Below are 12655 nucleotides of genomic sequence, written 5' to 3' on the forward strand. Positions count from 1 at the left end.
GCACAAAGGTAAAGCAAGGAACCAATCATGGAACGATATACCTTTTGATCCACCACTTTACCATTGGGATCTAAGTCAAGTTGGCACTTGGTGGGCATTGGAGTGGAAGCCGGCTTGACGTCACTTAGCTTGAATCTCTTGAGCATGTCTTGAGTGTATTTGGATTGATTGATGAAGGTTCCTTCTCTTCTTTGCTTCACTTCGAACCCTAGAAAGAACTTCAACTCCCCCATGGAGGACATCTCGAACTTTGAGGTCATGAGAGCGGCAAATTCCTCATTGAAAGCTTTGTTAGGAGAACCAAAGATAATATCATCAACATATAATTGGCACACAAACAACTCCCCTTTGACCTTCTTAGTAAAAAGAGTGGGGTCGATTAGCCCAACTTCAAAACCACGGTCTTGTAACAACTTGGTAAGGTGGTCATACCACGCACGTGGGGCTTGTTTAAGGCCATAGAGTGCCTTATCGAGTTGATACACAAGATCGGGAAAGTAGGGATCCTCGAACCTGGGGGGTTGCTTGACGTAAACCAATTCATTAATGGGACCATTAAGAAAAGCACTCTTCACATCCATTTGTTGTAACTTAAAGTTATGATAAGAAGCATATGCAATCAACATGCGAATGGATTCAAGACGAGCAATGGGAGCAAAGGTTTCACCATAGTCGATACCCTCGACTTGGGAGTAGCCTTGTGCTACCAAACGAGCCTTCTTGCGAATGATAATCCCATGGGCATCTTGCTTGTTCTTGAATATCCACTTGGTTACAATGACATTGTGGTTCCCCGTTGGCCTTGGCACCAATCTCCACACTTTGTTGCGCTCGAAGTTGTTGAGTTCTTCGTGCATGGCATTGAGCCAATACGGATCTTCTAGCGCCTCATAGACCTTGTGGGGTTCCACACAAGAGACAAACGCGTGATGCTCACAATAATTTGCTAATTGTCTACGAGTTCTTACCCCCTTTCTTAAGCTTCCAAGCACATTTGTCATGAGATGATCCTTGATGGAGAGCTTGGATGCAATCTTGGCGGCACGACGCTCTAATTCATCCTCGGTGGTGAGTTGAGGAGCGGTTACTTGATCATCTTGAGCGTCGTCATGAACTTGTCCTTGATCTTGAACTTGCTCGGGGGAGAGAACTTGACCTTGGGCATCACTTGGTGTGTCAACACCGTCTTGAGTATGATCTTGCCCTTGGTCTTGTTCATGGGGTTGAGGGCCTTCACTTTGTTCTTCGGAAGCGTGTGGGCCTTGGGTTGATGATGGATCCACTTGAGTGGAGCATTGTCCTTCTCCTTCGGCCACAAGGGGTTCCTCAATGGGTAGGATAAAACCAACACCCATTCTTCTTATGGCTTGAGGAGGAATTTCATCACCTACATCACAAGTGCCACTTTGCTCCACTTGGGAGCCGTTATTCTCATCAAACTCCATGTTACACGTCTCTTCAATAAGTCCCGTGGATTTATTGAGGACACGGTAAGCATGAGAGTTAGTAGCATAACCAACAAATATGCCCTCATAAGCTCTAGCCTCAAATTTAGACAACCGAACACCTTTCTTGAGAATGAAACACTTACACCCGAATACCCGGAAGTACTTGAGGTTGGGCTTGTTACCGGTGAGTATCTCATATGGAGTCTTGTTCAAGCCCTTGCGGAGGTAGAGCCAATTGGATGCATGACACGCGGTGTTGATGGCTTCGGCCCAAAAGTTGTACGGAGACTTGAACTCCGCCATCATGGTCCTTGCCGCATCCATTAATGTTCGGTTCTTCCTCTCCGCAACACCGTTTTGTTGAGGGGTGTAGGGTGCGGAATATTGATGTTTGATTCCCTCATCACTAAGAAACTCATCCAAGGTGTAGTTTTTGAACTCGGTGCCGTTGTCACTTCTTATTGTCAAGATCTTTGCATTGTGTTGACGTTGTGCTTCATTTGCAAAGTCAATGACAGTTTGTTGGGTCTCGCTCTTCCTCTTGAAGAAATACACCCACGTGTACCTTGAGTAGTCATCCACAATCACCAAGCAATACTTCCTACCTCCGAGACTATCGAAGGATGGAGGCCCAAAGAGATCCATGTGAAGGAGCTCCAAAGGCCTCTTTGAATAAATGATAGTCGTGGGAGGGTGAGCCTTCTCATGTAGCTTTCCTTCGATACAGGCACTGCAAGCACGATCTTTAGCAAAACTAACATTCGTTAGTCCACGGACATGGTCCCCCTTGAGGAGACTTTGCAAAGATCTCATATTGACATGGGCTAAACGGTGATGCCAAAGCCATCCCACATCAACTTTAGACATTAGGCATGTCGCGGTCTTAGTGGGTCGCTCCGAAAAGTTAATCACATATAGACCGTTCTCGACATGCCCAACAAAGGCTACTTTAAGAGTCTTGCTCCACAAGAGGGCCACGGTATCAATATCAAAGAAAGTGGCAAAGCCCATGATTGCAAGTTGACGAACGGAAAGTAAATTGTATGCAAGGGACTCAACAAGCATGACCTTCTCGATCGTGAGATCATGAGAGATGACCACCTTGCCAAGTCCCAATACCTTAGAATATGAGGCGTCACCCCACTCGACATTGGTGGGCATAGATGGAACCTTGTGCACGTCCACCACCAAGTCCTTGCTTCCGGTCATATGATTTGTAGCTCTGCTATCGAGCAACCATGATCCACCACCGGAAGCAAACACATACAAGAGATCAATGCTTAGTTTTAGGTACCCATTTAGTAATGGGTCCTTTAATGTTAGTAACAAGGGTCTTAGGAACCCAAATAGACCATTCAATATACTCATGAAGAGAACCAACAAATTTGGCATAAACATGCCCATCACTAGCACGGCATAACACATAAGAAGGATTAAAATCCCCAGCTTTGTTGGGAGGGGTGACATTGCCCTTCTTGACATTGTTCTTATTCTTCTCCTCGGGGGCACTCTCTCCCTCCCTCACAAAGGTTTGCATGAGGGGAGGAGGTCGTTTGGTCTTGTCATTCTTCTTCTTGTTCTTGGAGTCGGGCACGTACCCAACCCCTTCCTTGACCACACTTCCCTTTTGGTTGATCAAGAGATCGTTGAGGTTCTTCTTGCCTTGTATGCAAGTCGCAAGACCTCTCTCAAGTTTCTCCTTCAACTTAGCATTTTCCTCAACAAGATGTATATGCTTACAACACGGGTTAGTAGCATTTGCATTATCAATTAAAACCATATGAGGAAAAGTTGCTTTCTCCTTAGTTAGCTTCACTTGGAGTTGATCATGAGACTCCTTGAGACTAGCGTGAATACCCTTCAAGGCCTTGTGGGCCTTGTCAAGTATATCAAACTCCTCTTTGAGTCTAGCAAGATCAACCCCGAGTTTGGCCTTCTCGGAATTTAGCACACAAGAAACAATGAGGACATGATCATAATCTTTCTTTAACTTAGCATGATCAACGTTGTGTGACTCCTCAAGAGCCAAACGAAGACCACGCTCTTCCTCAAGATCATTGGAAAGATCTGAAATCTCATCGGCATAGTCATGACTATGCCCTTCCATCTTAGAGATGGTGTCTTCATGAGCCTCGATCATGTCATTGGCCTCACCAAGTTGTTCCAAGAGAGCAACGAAGTGCTTCTTGGATTTTCCCTTGAGTTTGCCCATAAAGGCCTCAAACTCGTTAGCCTCCACATTAGCTCTCTCAAGTTCATTAATGATATCCGTTGGGGAAGGATGATTAATGATGGTAGTTTTGATGTTGGAGGTTACCTTGTTGGTGGCTTTAGCCATAAGGCACTTGGCGGTGATGCTCTCGTTGGGTGAGTCAAAGAGAGACACCCATGACGTTGTTGCAATGGCAACGGAGGCCATGGCAACCGACTCATCATCTTCATCATCGTCATCATCCTCATTGTACTCTTCTTGCACAACCAAAGCCTTGGGAGGAGTCTTCTTGGTGAAGTTGTTCTTGTTGGGGAACGACTTGGCCTTGTCCTTTCGAATGAGTTTGCCACCATTGTCTTCCCTCTTCTCATACGGGCATTCCGCAACGAAATGACTCACGTTGCCGCAATTGTAGCAAGTCCTTACACGTTGCTTGCCCCTTGTGCCACTCGAGTTGTTTTTGCTAAAGTTGGGCCTCAAGTTTTTCTTGCTCCAAAATTGCCTTGAAGCAAGTGCCATGTGTTCATGATATGCATACTTCGTATCTTCGGGGTTGCTCTCCTCTTCTTCCTCTTCTTCTTCTTCCACGGTGAGCTTGGCCTTCAATGCAAGGTTAGGCTTCTTTGCCTGTTGAGAACGGAGCACCGCATTGTCGGCGGTCTTGTCCAAAATGTTCATGGCCACAAACTCATCCAACACTTCGCTTGAGGTCAAAGTGTGGAAGTCCGGTCTTTGACGAATGACGGAGGACATGGCCTTGTGGTAGGGCATCATTGCCTTGAGGAATTTGCGCTTGATCCAATTGTCATCCGTGTCCTTGCTCCCGTGATCTCGTAGTGAGACCGCGAGTTTGGTTACTCTCCGATAAAGCTCACGAGGTTCTTCATCTTCCTTCATTGCAAACTCATCGGCCTCATCTTGTACCACTTCATAGTTATAGCATTGAATGCTTGTGCTTCCCCGGTAGAGAGACACGACACAATGCCATGCATCTTTGGCCAAGGCGAAGGGACAAAGATGAGGTAGGTCTTCGGGTGGAATTGCATCTTGAATGATGAAGAGAGCATTCTCATTGAATTGATTATCCACGGCTTCTCGAGGAGTGCAGTTGCTTGGATCATGTGGATAGAAACCTTCTTCAATAATTCTCCAAAGGTTAGTGTTCACATGATTTAAATGACGCTTAAAGCAGTAAACCCAAGAATCAAAATCCTCATTTTTCACAATCTTAGGGGGAGGACCGGCATGATTCAGATGAGTGGAAGGAATCGGTCCACCATAAACAAGTGGTGGTTCCACATGGGCAAAGATGCCGGTGCCATTCTTGCCACTAGAAGAAGGAGTCTTTTCACTACTAGCTTTCCCCTTGTTGGGGATAGCATCCGTCACCTTGTTGGTGGGATCATCCACTTTCAACGGTGCGGTGGATAGTTTAAGCCCCTCAAGAAATTTAGTAACATGCTTTCAACTTCGGTCGTCATGGAGGTTTTCAATGTCTCCAAGGCCACATTGAACTCCTCACGTGAGACCGAAGTTCCCCCATCGCCCGTAGACGAGATAGGATTCACACCGGAGTGTTCCTCCACACCGTCTACGGTATCAACCATACTCTTTGGACAGTAAAGTCCTTAATAAAGAGATGAGGCTCTGATACCAATTGAAAGGATCGATATGGTTGACTAGAGGGGGGTGAATAGGCAACTAACAATTTTTGCTTTTCTTTAACAATTTAAACTTTGCATCAAAGTAGATTGTCTAGATATGCAACTAGGTGAGCAACCTATATGATGCAACAAGAATAGGAACACAAGCAAGCAAGAGATATGAAACAAATAAGCTTGCTCAAATAAAGGCACGAGATAACTAAGAGTGGAGACGGTGGAGACGAGGATGTGTTGCCGAAGTTCCTTCCCTTTGAGAGGAAGTACATCTCCGTTGGAGCGGTGTGGAGGCACAATCCTCCCCAAGAAGCCACTAGGGCCACCGTATTCTCCTCACGCCCTCACACAATGCGAGCTGTCGTGATTCCACTATTGGTGCCCTTGAAGGCGGCGACCGAACCTTTACAAATAAGGTTGGGGCTCTCTCCACAACTTAATTGGAGGCTCCCAACAAAACCATGAAGCTTCACCACAATGGAATATGGCTCCGAGGTGACCTCAACCGTCTAGGGTGCTCAAACACCCAAGAGTAACAAAATCCACACAAGAAAGTATGGGGGAAGCAAATATCCTTTGGTGGAAGTGTAGATCTAGGTCTCCTCCTTCAATCCCTAGCAAATCAACAAGTTTGAGTGGCTAGAGAGAGAGATCGGGCAAGAGAGCTTGAAGAGCATTAATGATGGAGTGAGAGAGGTCAAAGGTGAGAGTGGTAGGTGGGAGAAGCTCCCTTATATAGTCACCCTCGATTTCCAACCGTTACTGCGATTTTTGCACTGCAGCGGTACAACCAGTCCTCGTCCCAGTACAACTGGGACTCAGGGTGTATCTGCAGAACCCTACCAAGCGGTACAACCGGACCAGGGGGGCGGTAGTATCGGCTAAGAAAAATAACCGGACTAACCGCCTGGCCACCGCACAACCACCGCATCAAAACAGGAGCTTGACCGGTACTTGGGCGGTGCCTGGCCGGAACAACCGCATGGCCTTGAGCTCTTGGGCGGCTAAGTCCTGAGCGGAAGAACCGCTCGGACCACCGGTGGTACCGGTCATCGTGGAACGACCGGACCAACCGGGCCACTACCGCCCAAGAACCGCATCAACACAGAAGCGCGAGCGGTACTTGAGCGGTGCATGGACGGAACCACCGCCCCAGCTTTTGCAGAGCATGGTGGCGGTACCACCGCCCGGAGGCAGCGGTACAACCGCTCGAGCAAAACTGGTGAGCGACAAGACCCAGCGGTATAACCGCTCCAGAGAGCGGTACAACCGCTGGGCAGAAACAATGAGCAGGAAAGAAAGGGGAAGAGGCAAGGAAAGCTCTCTCTCACACACACACCTGAGGAAGGCAAAAAGAGGGTGATGAAAGTGTACGTGACCTGATTCCCCCAGAGCTTCCTAATGAGGATTCCCTCTTGATAGTACGGGTACTCTACGACCCAAGAAAATGAAAGCGTAGAGGACACGTATTCGATCTTTTCCTTCGAGAGGCAATAGCAATCCGACGTAAGCCTAAGCATCGAGAACCTGAAATATATAGCACACGATTAGACCACAAAGAGTTGTCATCATCATCCAAAACATAAAGAAGGGAAATGCCCTTTCAGAGTTGCCACCGGTGCAGTTTGTAGCAAATGGCCGTACATACAACTATGGCTATTATCTAAAGGATGGCATCTATCCAAAGTGGCAAACCTTTGTCAAGCCGTTGAAAAAGCCAGAAGGTAAGAAAAATCTTGATTTTCACAATGCTTAGGCGGCGGCTAGAAAAGATGTGGAGAGAGCTTTTGGGATTTTGCAAGCCCAATTTGCTATTGTGAGAGGACCGGCTAGATTTTGGGATCAAAATATGCTTTGGTACATAATGCACGCTTGTGTGATCATGCACAACATGATCATCGAGAATGAGCGTGGCCAAGATGTAGACTACTCTCAGTATGAGCTCTTGGGATATCCCGTGCGAGTGCGACGGAGGGCTGAAAGGGTGGCCCGTTTTGTTGCCTCTTAACATGCCATTCGACGTCCCGCAGCGCATAATGATCTTCAAAAGGATCTCATTGAGGAGTGGTGGGCATGGAATGAACGACAAAGAGCATCATGATTTGTGCGTTCGTTATTGTATTGTTGAACTATTTGTTGTGTTTAGTTGCACTATTTGTTGTATTGAACGATAAACTGTTTGTTTGAGTTGTAATAAACGAAATTGAACTATTTATTTTTGTTTGTTTTGATCTTTTTGCTTTTGTTTTCGAATGCATATGTTGTTTGTGCGAGTCGTGCGCGCTGCATTTTAGCGCGCTGCTGGAGCGGCGCGCGCACTGTATTTTAGCGCGGCTGCTAGAGCCAGCGCTGCGCGCCGCGCCAAACCAGGCGATGCGCGCGCGGCATATCTGTTTTTTGCGCGCGGCGTGACCGGCGCCTGTTGGAGATGCTCCCAGTGTGGCCCTGGCAAGTCAGGTTCCTAGTCACAGTTCACCCAACTAGATACTAATGTTATTCACAACACACATACCCTTAAAGATCTCTAAGAGTTGTTAGTATCATGTATCATATGCACATGATCCTGGTTTATAATATTACCTCTATAATGCATAATGTATAAAAAGTATCATATTGTCGCAACATTTATTCATTTGTAGAATCTCAATACAAAGTTGTGGTTATGATGTATTTCTAATTTTTTTTTTCTCATTTGATGCATGACATTGTATCATCAATTGCGGTGCCAATCATATTTTTGGGTATGTGACAATGCATCATTAGCTGCAGTGTCATGTCATATTTTTCTTAGATAGCAATGTAACTTTTATGATACATTCATTGTGAAAGGTTAAGAAGTTGTATTCTATTGAAAAAAGCAAAAACAACATCGAACCTATATTTCAAACTCTGCAGATACTACTCCGTCAGGACCTTCAAGCAGGTGGATGAGGGAGAAAACGTGGATGGCATGCGTGGGAGGGAACGGCACCGTCACGATATCTATTTTTCATGGCTTGATCGTCCTTTTTTTTGCGAATCCGTTTATTTTCTCTTGAAAAAGCTTCGATATGTTTTTTATAGCTTACCACATATGCCTTTTTTTGGCAAAGCTGAGTCATTGTTACTGCAATTATAAGTGTCTCGAAACACATTAGGTACAAAAGGAAGTAATGTTAAAAAAAGTACAAGAGGAAGTATTTAAAAAAACACAAAAAGGTGTTCATTCTGATATAAGAAGAGAAACAAATTCAACGCAAGAAGATTGAAACTGACACTTTATTGGTCCAACAAACTACTCCCTTCGTTCTAAATTACTCGTCGTGGAACTAAAATCACAACGGGTAATTTGGAACGGAGTGAGTAGGTAGCATGAATGAGAAAACCCAAAACTGTGTAGGCTCATGGCGGCTGGATGCATGCAGAGGCAGCGGTACATTCAAAAAAGATTACCACTCCCTGCTACTCTTCCATCGATCCATTGGAGCCTAACATTAGGTGACTAATCGACTGATTCAATTCAAAACTCTCTCAAAACAAAGTTCAAAGCTCTTTGATCTAATCTCGGACGCGCATGCATGCAGCACGCGTGCACGCCCGTCGCCGCCGGCCGAACGTCCGGCTGGGCGCACCGATCACAGGATGGAGCACGTGGGCACCGTGGCGCGCGTGCCGTAGCCATAGGGGTCCGGATCGGACGCCCAACCGCCGTAAGGGTACCCCGCCGCCGGCGGCGGTGGCGGTGGCGGTGGCCGCTGCGGGTGGGAGTAGTAGGCGTGCTGCGGAGGCGCTGTGCCCCAGCCATACGGCGGCATTGAGGAGGGCGGCGCGTCGCCGGCGCCGTAGTGCCAGTGCGGCGTGGTGGTCGGCCCCGCGTAGGGCGTCGAGCCGTCGCTGAGGATGGCGACGGGCCTCCTCATCTTGCGGCGGATGCGGCGCCTGAGCGCCGCCGGGTCCGCCGTGCCCGCCACCACCACCAGCCCCGTGTCCGGCGACGCCCACACCCGTTCCACCCCTGCACGCACGCGCATGCATGTCAGATGGATCAGTAATACTATAAGCACGAACGATGCTACTCCCGTGTCCCACGTACCGAGCAGGTTGCCGACGGCGTTCCTGATCTTGGTGGCGCACTCGTGGCAGTGCACGTCCGTCTGGAGCACCACCGGCCCCGCCGCCGCCATCGCCGTCGCTCGGCTTATGCTGAGATTGATGGGTGTGATATGCGGCGAATGGGTGTGGAATTTATAGAGGGGCGCGCGGCCGGGAGGAGAGGAGGAATCACCGGGAGAGAAAGAAATCTGCTCGCGATATGGTAATCTGATATGTTGGTCGGCAGATCAGCTCCAAGCTTCCTAGAATGTGATGGGATGGCCTCCTTGATTTCTCCCCATTCCATAGCGATCCTGTGCTCCGCACACGCGCGCACTCGGCTCGCGGGGCGGCCACGTAAACGTCTCACTTTTTTCCCCCACTCACACCGCCTCCCCTCATTCTTCTTCGGGTCATTTTACCAAATTGATTACGTTCGGTTGGAAACGAAGCATAATCACCGCCCACGGGGCTATGCCATGTATGAACCGTCAACGTTAACTCATTTTTGGATTTTTACAATTTAAAGATTTCCGACTCAAGACAAATCTAAAACTAGAATGAATTCAACACTATTGCAAAAATGATCGTTGCCGAGTTCCATACCCCTAGATCACGGCAAACACGATGTAAGCCGAATATGGCTCTCACTAATCAGTAGGACACGACACACATAAGGCTTTGTCGTGTGCCTTGCAAAGAGTACTCGGCAAACAAAGAAAACTCGGCTTATCAACCGTATGGCAAGAACCACGACTATGGCACCCGGCAAAAGAGTGCCATGTGGCATGGCCGTTTGCGATTGATGGCTTCAAGAAAATAGAGGGAGTAACACTAGCCGTAAAAATACAGTCTGAAATTTTGGCACAACCAACCACACTATTTATACTTGCCAGGGAACTTTTTACCAAGTCAAACAACATATTGTCGTCCAAATTTAAGTTGGTGTAGATGTGTAGTAGATACTAGTATTAACTAACATATCACATATGAGTTGAGCATAGGAGGAGTCATGTTTAAATTATGGGTATGGATAGGTCTCAATCGACTGACATAACATGTAAGGAAGAAATAAAAAAACTATCTTTTTTGACAGATCACGACATAAGATTTCATGAATATAGCATCGACTGAGACTTATCAATCTCGTTAAATTATAATGTAATGGCAAACAATACATACCCGACAATCGATCACACAGAAAGCATGATTGCCTCTAAATTTCGACATGTGTCTACATGGACCATGCGCCTTGCCTCCTCAACTGCAAAAAGCCTGCGGTCATTTCTTTCTCGTTCCCGCATCTCTATTGTTCACAACAAGGAAGAAATCAACGAAATTTTTCTCATTTTGAGGGTCATTAAAATATTTGTGTTTCGTTTGAATTATTGATGATGCTCCGTCATCAATCATCCCTTTTATTATCAAGGATTTAACTGTAGTCTCAATTGAATCAACAAAGGGTTTAAGTGTAAAAAAGAATGAGGGCAGCTGGCTTACTAGGGACTGGTTTGTAATTTCTTTACTTCTTTAGGGGTGCTTTGTATCGTTGTTTGCTAGTTAATAGATCTGAGGGTATCTTTGCAAAATCAAATTGTAAAAAAAAAGATCCCCCAAACACGCCCTTTGTGTTCCGCCGTTCGTTCCTCCTTGATTCGTTTCCCACTGCGAATCAACCTGTGGTTGAGATGATTAGGTGGACAGTTATATCCCCAACCCACCAGGGTTTAAATCCTGGTGCTCGCATTATTTCAGGATTTCTGGCGATGCACTTTCAGTGGGAGGAGACGTTCCCGTCGACGACGAGGCGCCTACAATGACTAAGGATGGCAATGGGTAGGGTATGGGTCAGGTAGAGCATACCATACCCATACCTGTGTAGTCAATGGGTACAAAATTCTACCCATACCCGTACACACGGGTATGAAACTTTACCCGTATCCATACCCGGCAAGTACCCATACCCATTGGGTACCCAACGGGTAGATCAAATAGTACACAATTTCACATTCATCGATGTCACATTTGACTAAAAAAATATTTATCTCAACTCAGTAACAGGTAGATGAGTACATAACAATTGTCTCAATTCAAATTGACGATTGGTGATAACTTTAACATAGGTTCACAATCTCACGGCATACTTCACGGGTAAGGTACACGTGCCAGTATAAATGGGTAGGGTATAAATATATTCATGGGTACAAATCTATACCCATGCCCTACCCATGACTTAACGGGTAGGGTATGCGTACTATTTATGGGTATAAAATTGTGCCCATACCCTACCCATACCCATGGATAAAATTGCTCATCCTTAACGGTGACTTCGTAAATCTCAAGATGATATGCCAACTCAGTCTCTTGGATGTGCTCATAGAGACAGGGTGTGTGTATGTGTTTATAGAATGAGTGTATGCACGTGTATATAAGCGTTTGTGTCTGTACTGATACTAAAAAAAATTGTTTCCCACTCTATATCGATCGTGTGCCGAGCACACGAGCATGTTCACGCTAACTCAAGCAAGGAGTGGCGAATCAACCTGTGGTTGAGTTGGTTAGGTGGACAGTGGTATCCTCAACCCATCAGGGTTCAAATCCTGGTGCTCGCATTATTCTTGGATTTATTTTAGGATTTCCGGCGATGCGCTTTCAGTGGGAGGAGACGTTCCCGTCGACGACGAGGCGCCTACGCTGACTTCGTAAATCTCAAGATGATATGCCGGCTCAGTCTCTCGGAGGTGCTCATAGGGGTAGGGTGTGCGTGTGTGCGTTCATAGGGGTGAGTGTATGCGCGTGTATACGAGCGCTTGTGTCTGTACTGATGCTAAAAAAAAACTCAAGCAAGGAGTGAGTACAAGTACGCGCTTCGGCTCGCGGGGTGGGCTGGCACGTAAAATGGAAGTAAAAACTGACGCCGTTGCACATGCCACAACACGGCCGGCTGAGAATCGGAAGCGAACTAGAGGTTTTGTGATAGGATATCCTCCTTTTGTCCTTTTATTACTTCTGGTGTAGATGTGGTGATTGCCTGATTGGTTCACTTCTTCCTCGTTGTTCTCAACGAAAGATGAGACCATGGATGTGGAGTGTGTTAAAATATAGGATCTGACTACAACGCGAGGGAGTTACGATTGAACGGGCACATCTGCTGCCACATCATTAATGACACCATTGTGATGTCAACTCTGACCATATGTATGACTACCAGTACTTTCCTCGTCCCATATCAATTGGCATTGAAATGGGTAAGTCCTTCATATTAA

Source organism: Triticum aestivum, chromosome 4A (genome assembly GCF_018294505.1).
Source record: "Triticum aestivum cultivar Chinese Spring chromosome 4A, IWGSC CS RefSeq v2.1, whole genome shotgun sequence".
In the NCBI taxonomy this organism is placed as follows: Eukaryota; Viridiplantae; Streptophyta; class Magnoliopsida; order Poales; family Poaceae; genus Triticum; species Triticum aestivum.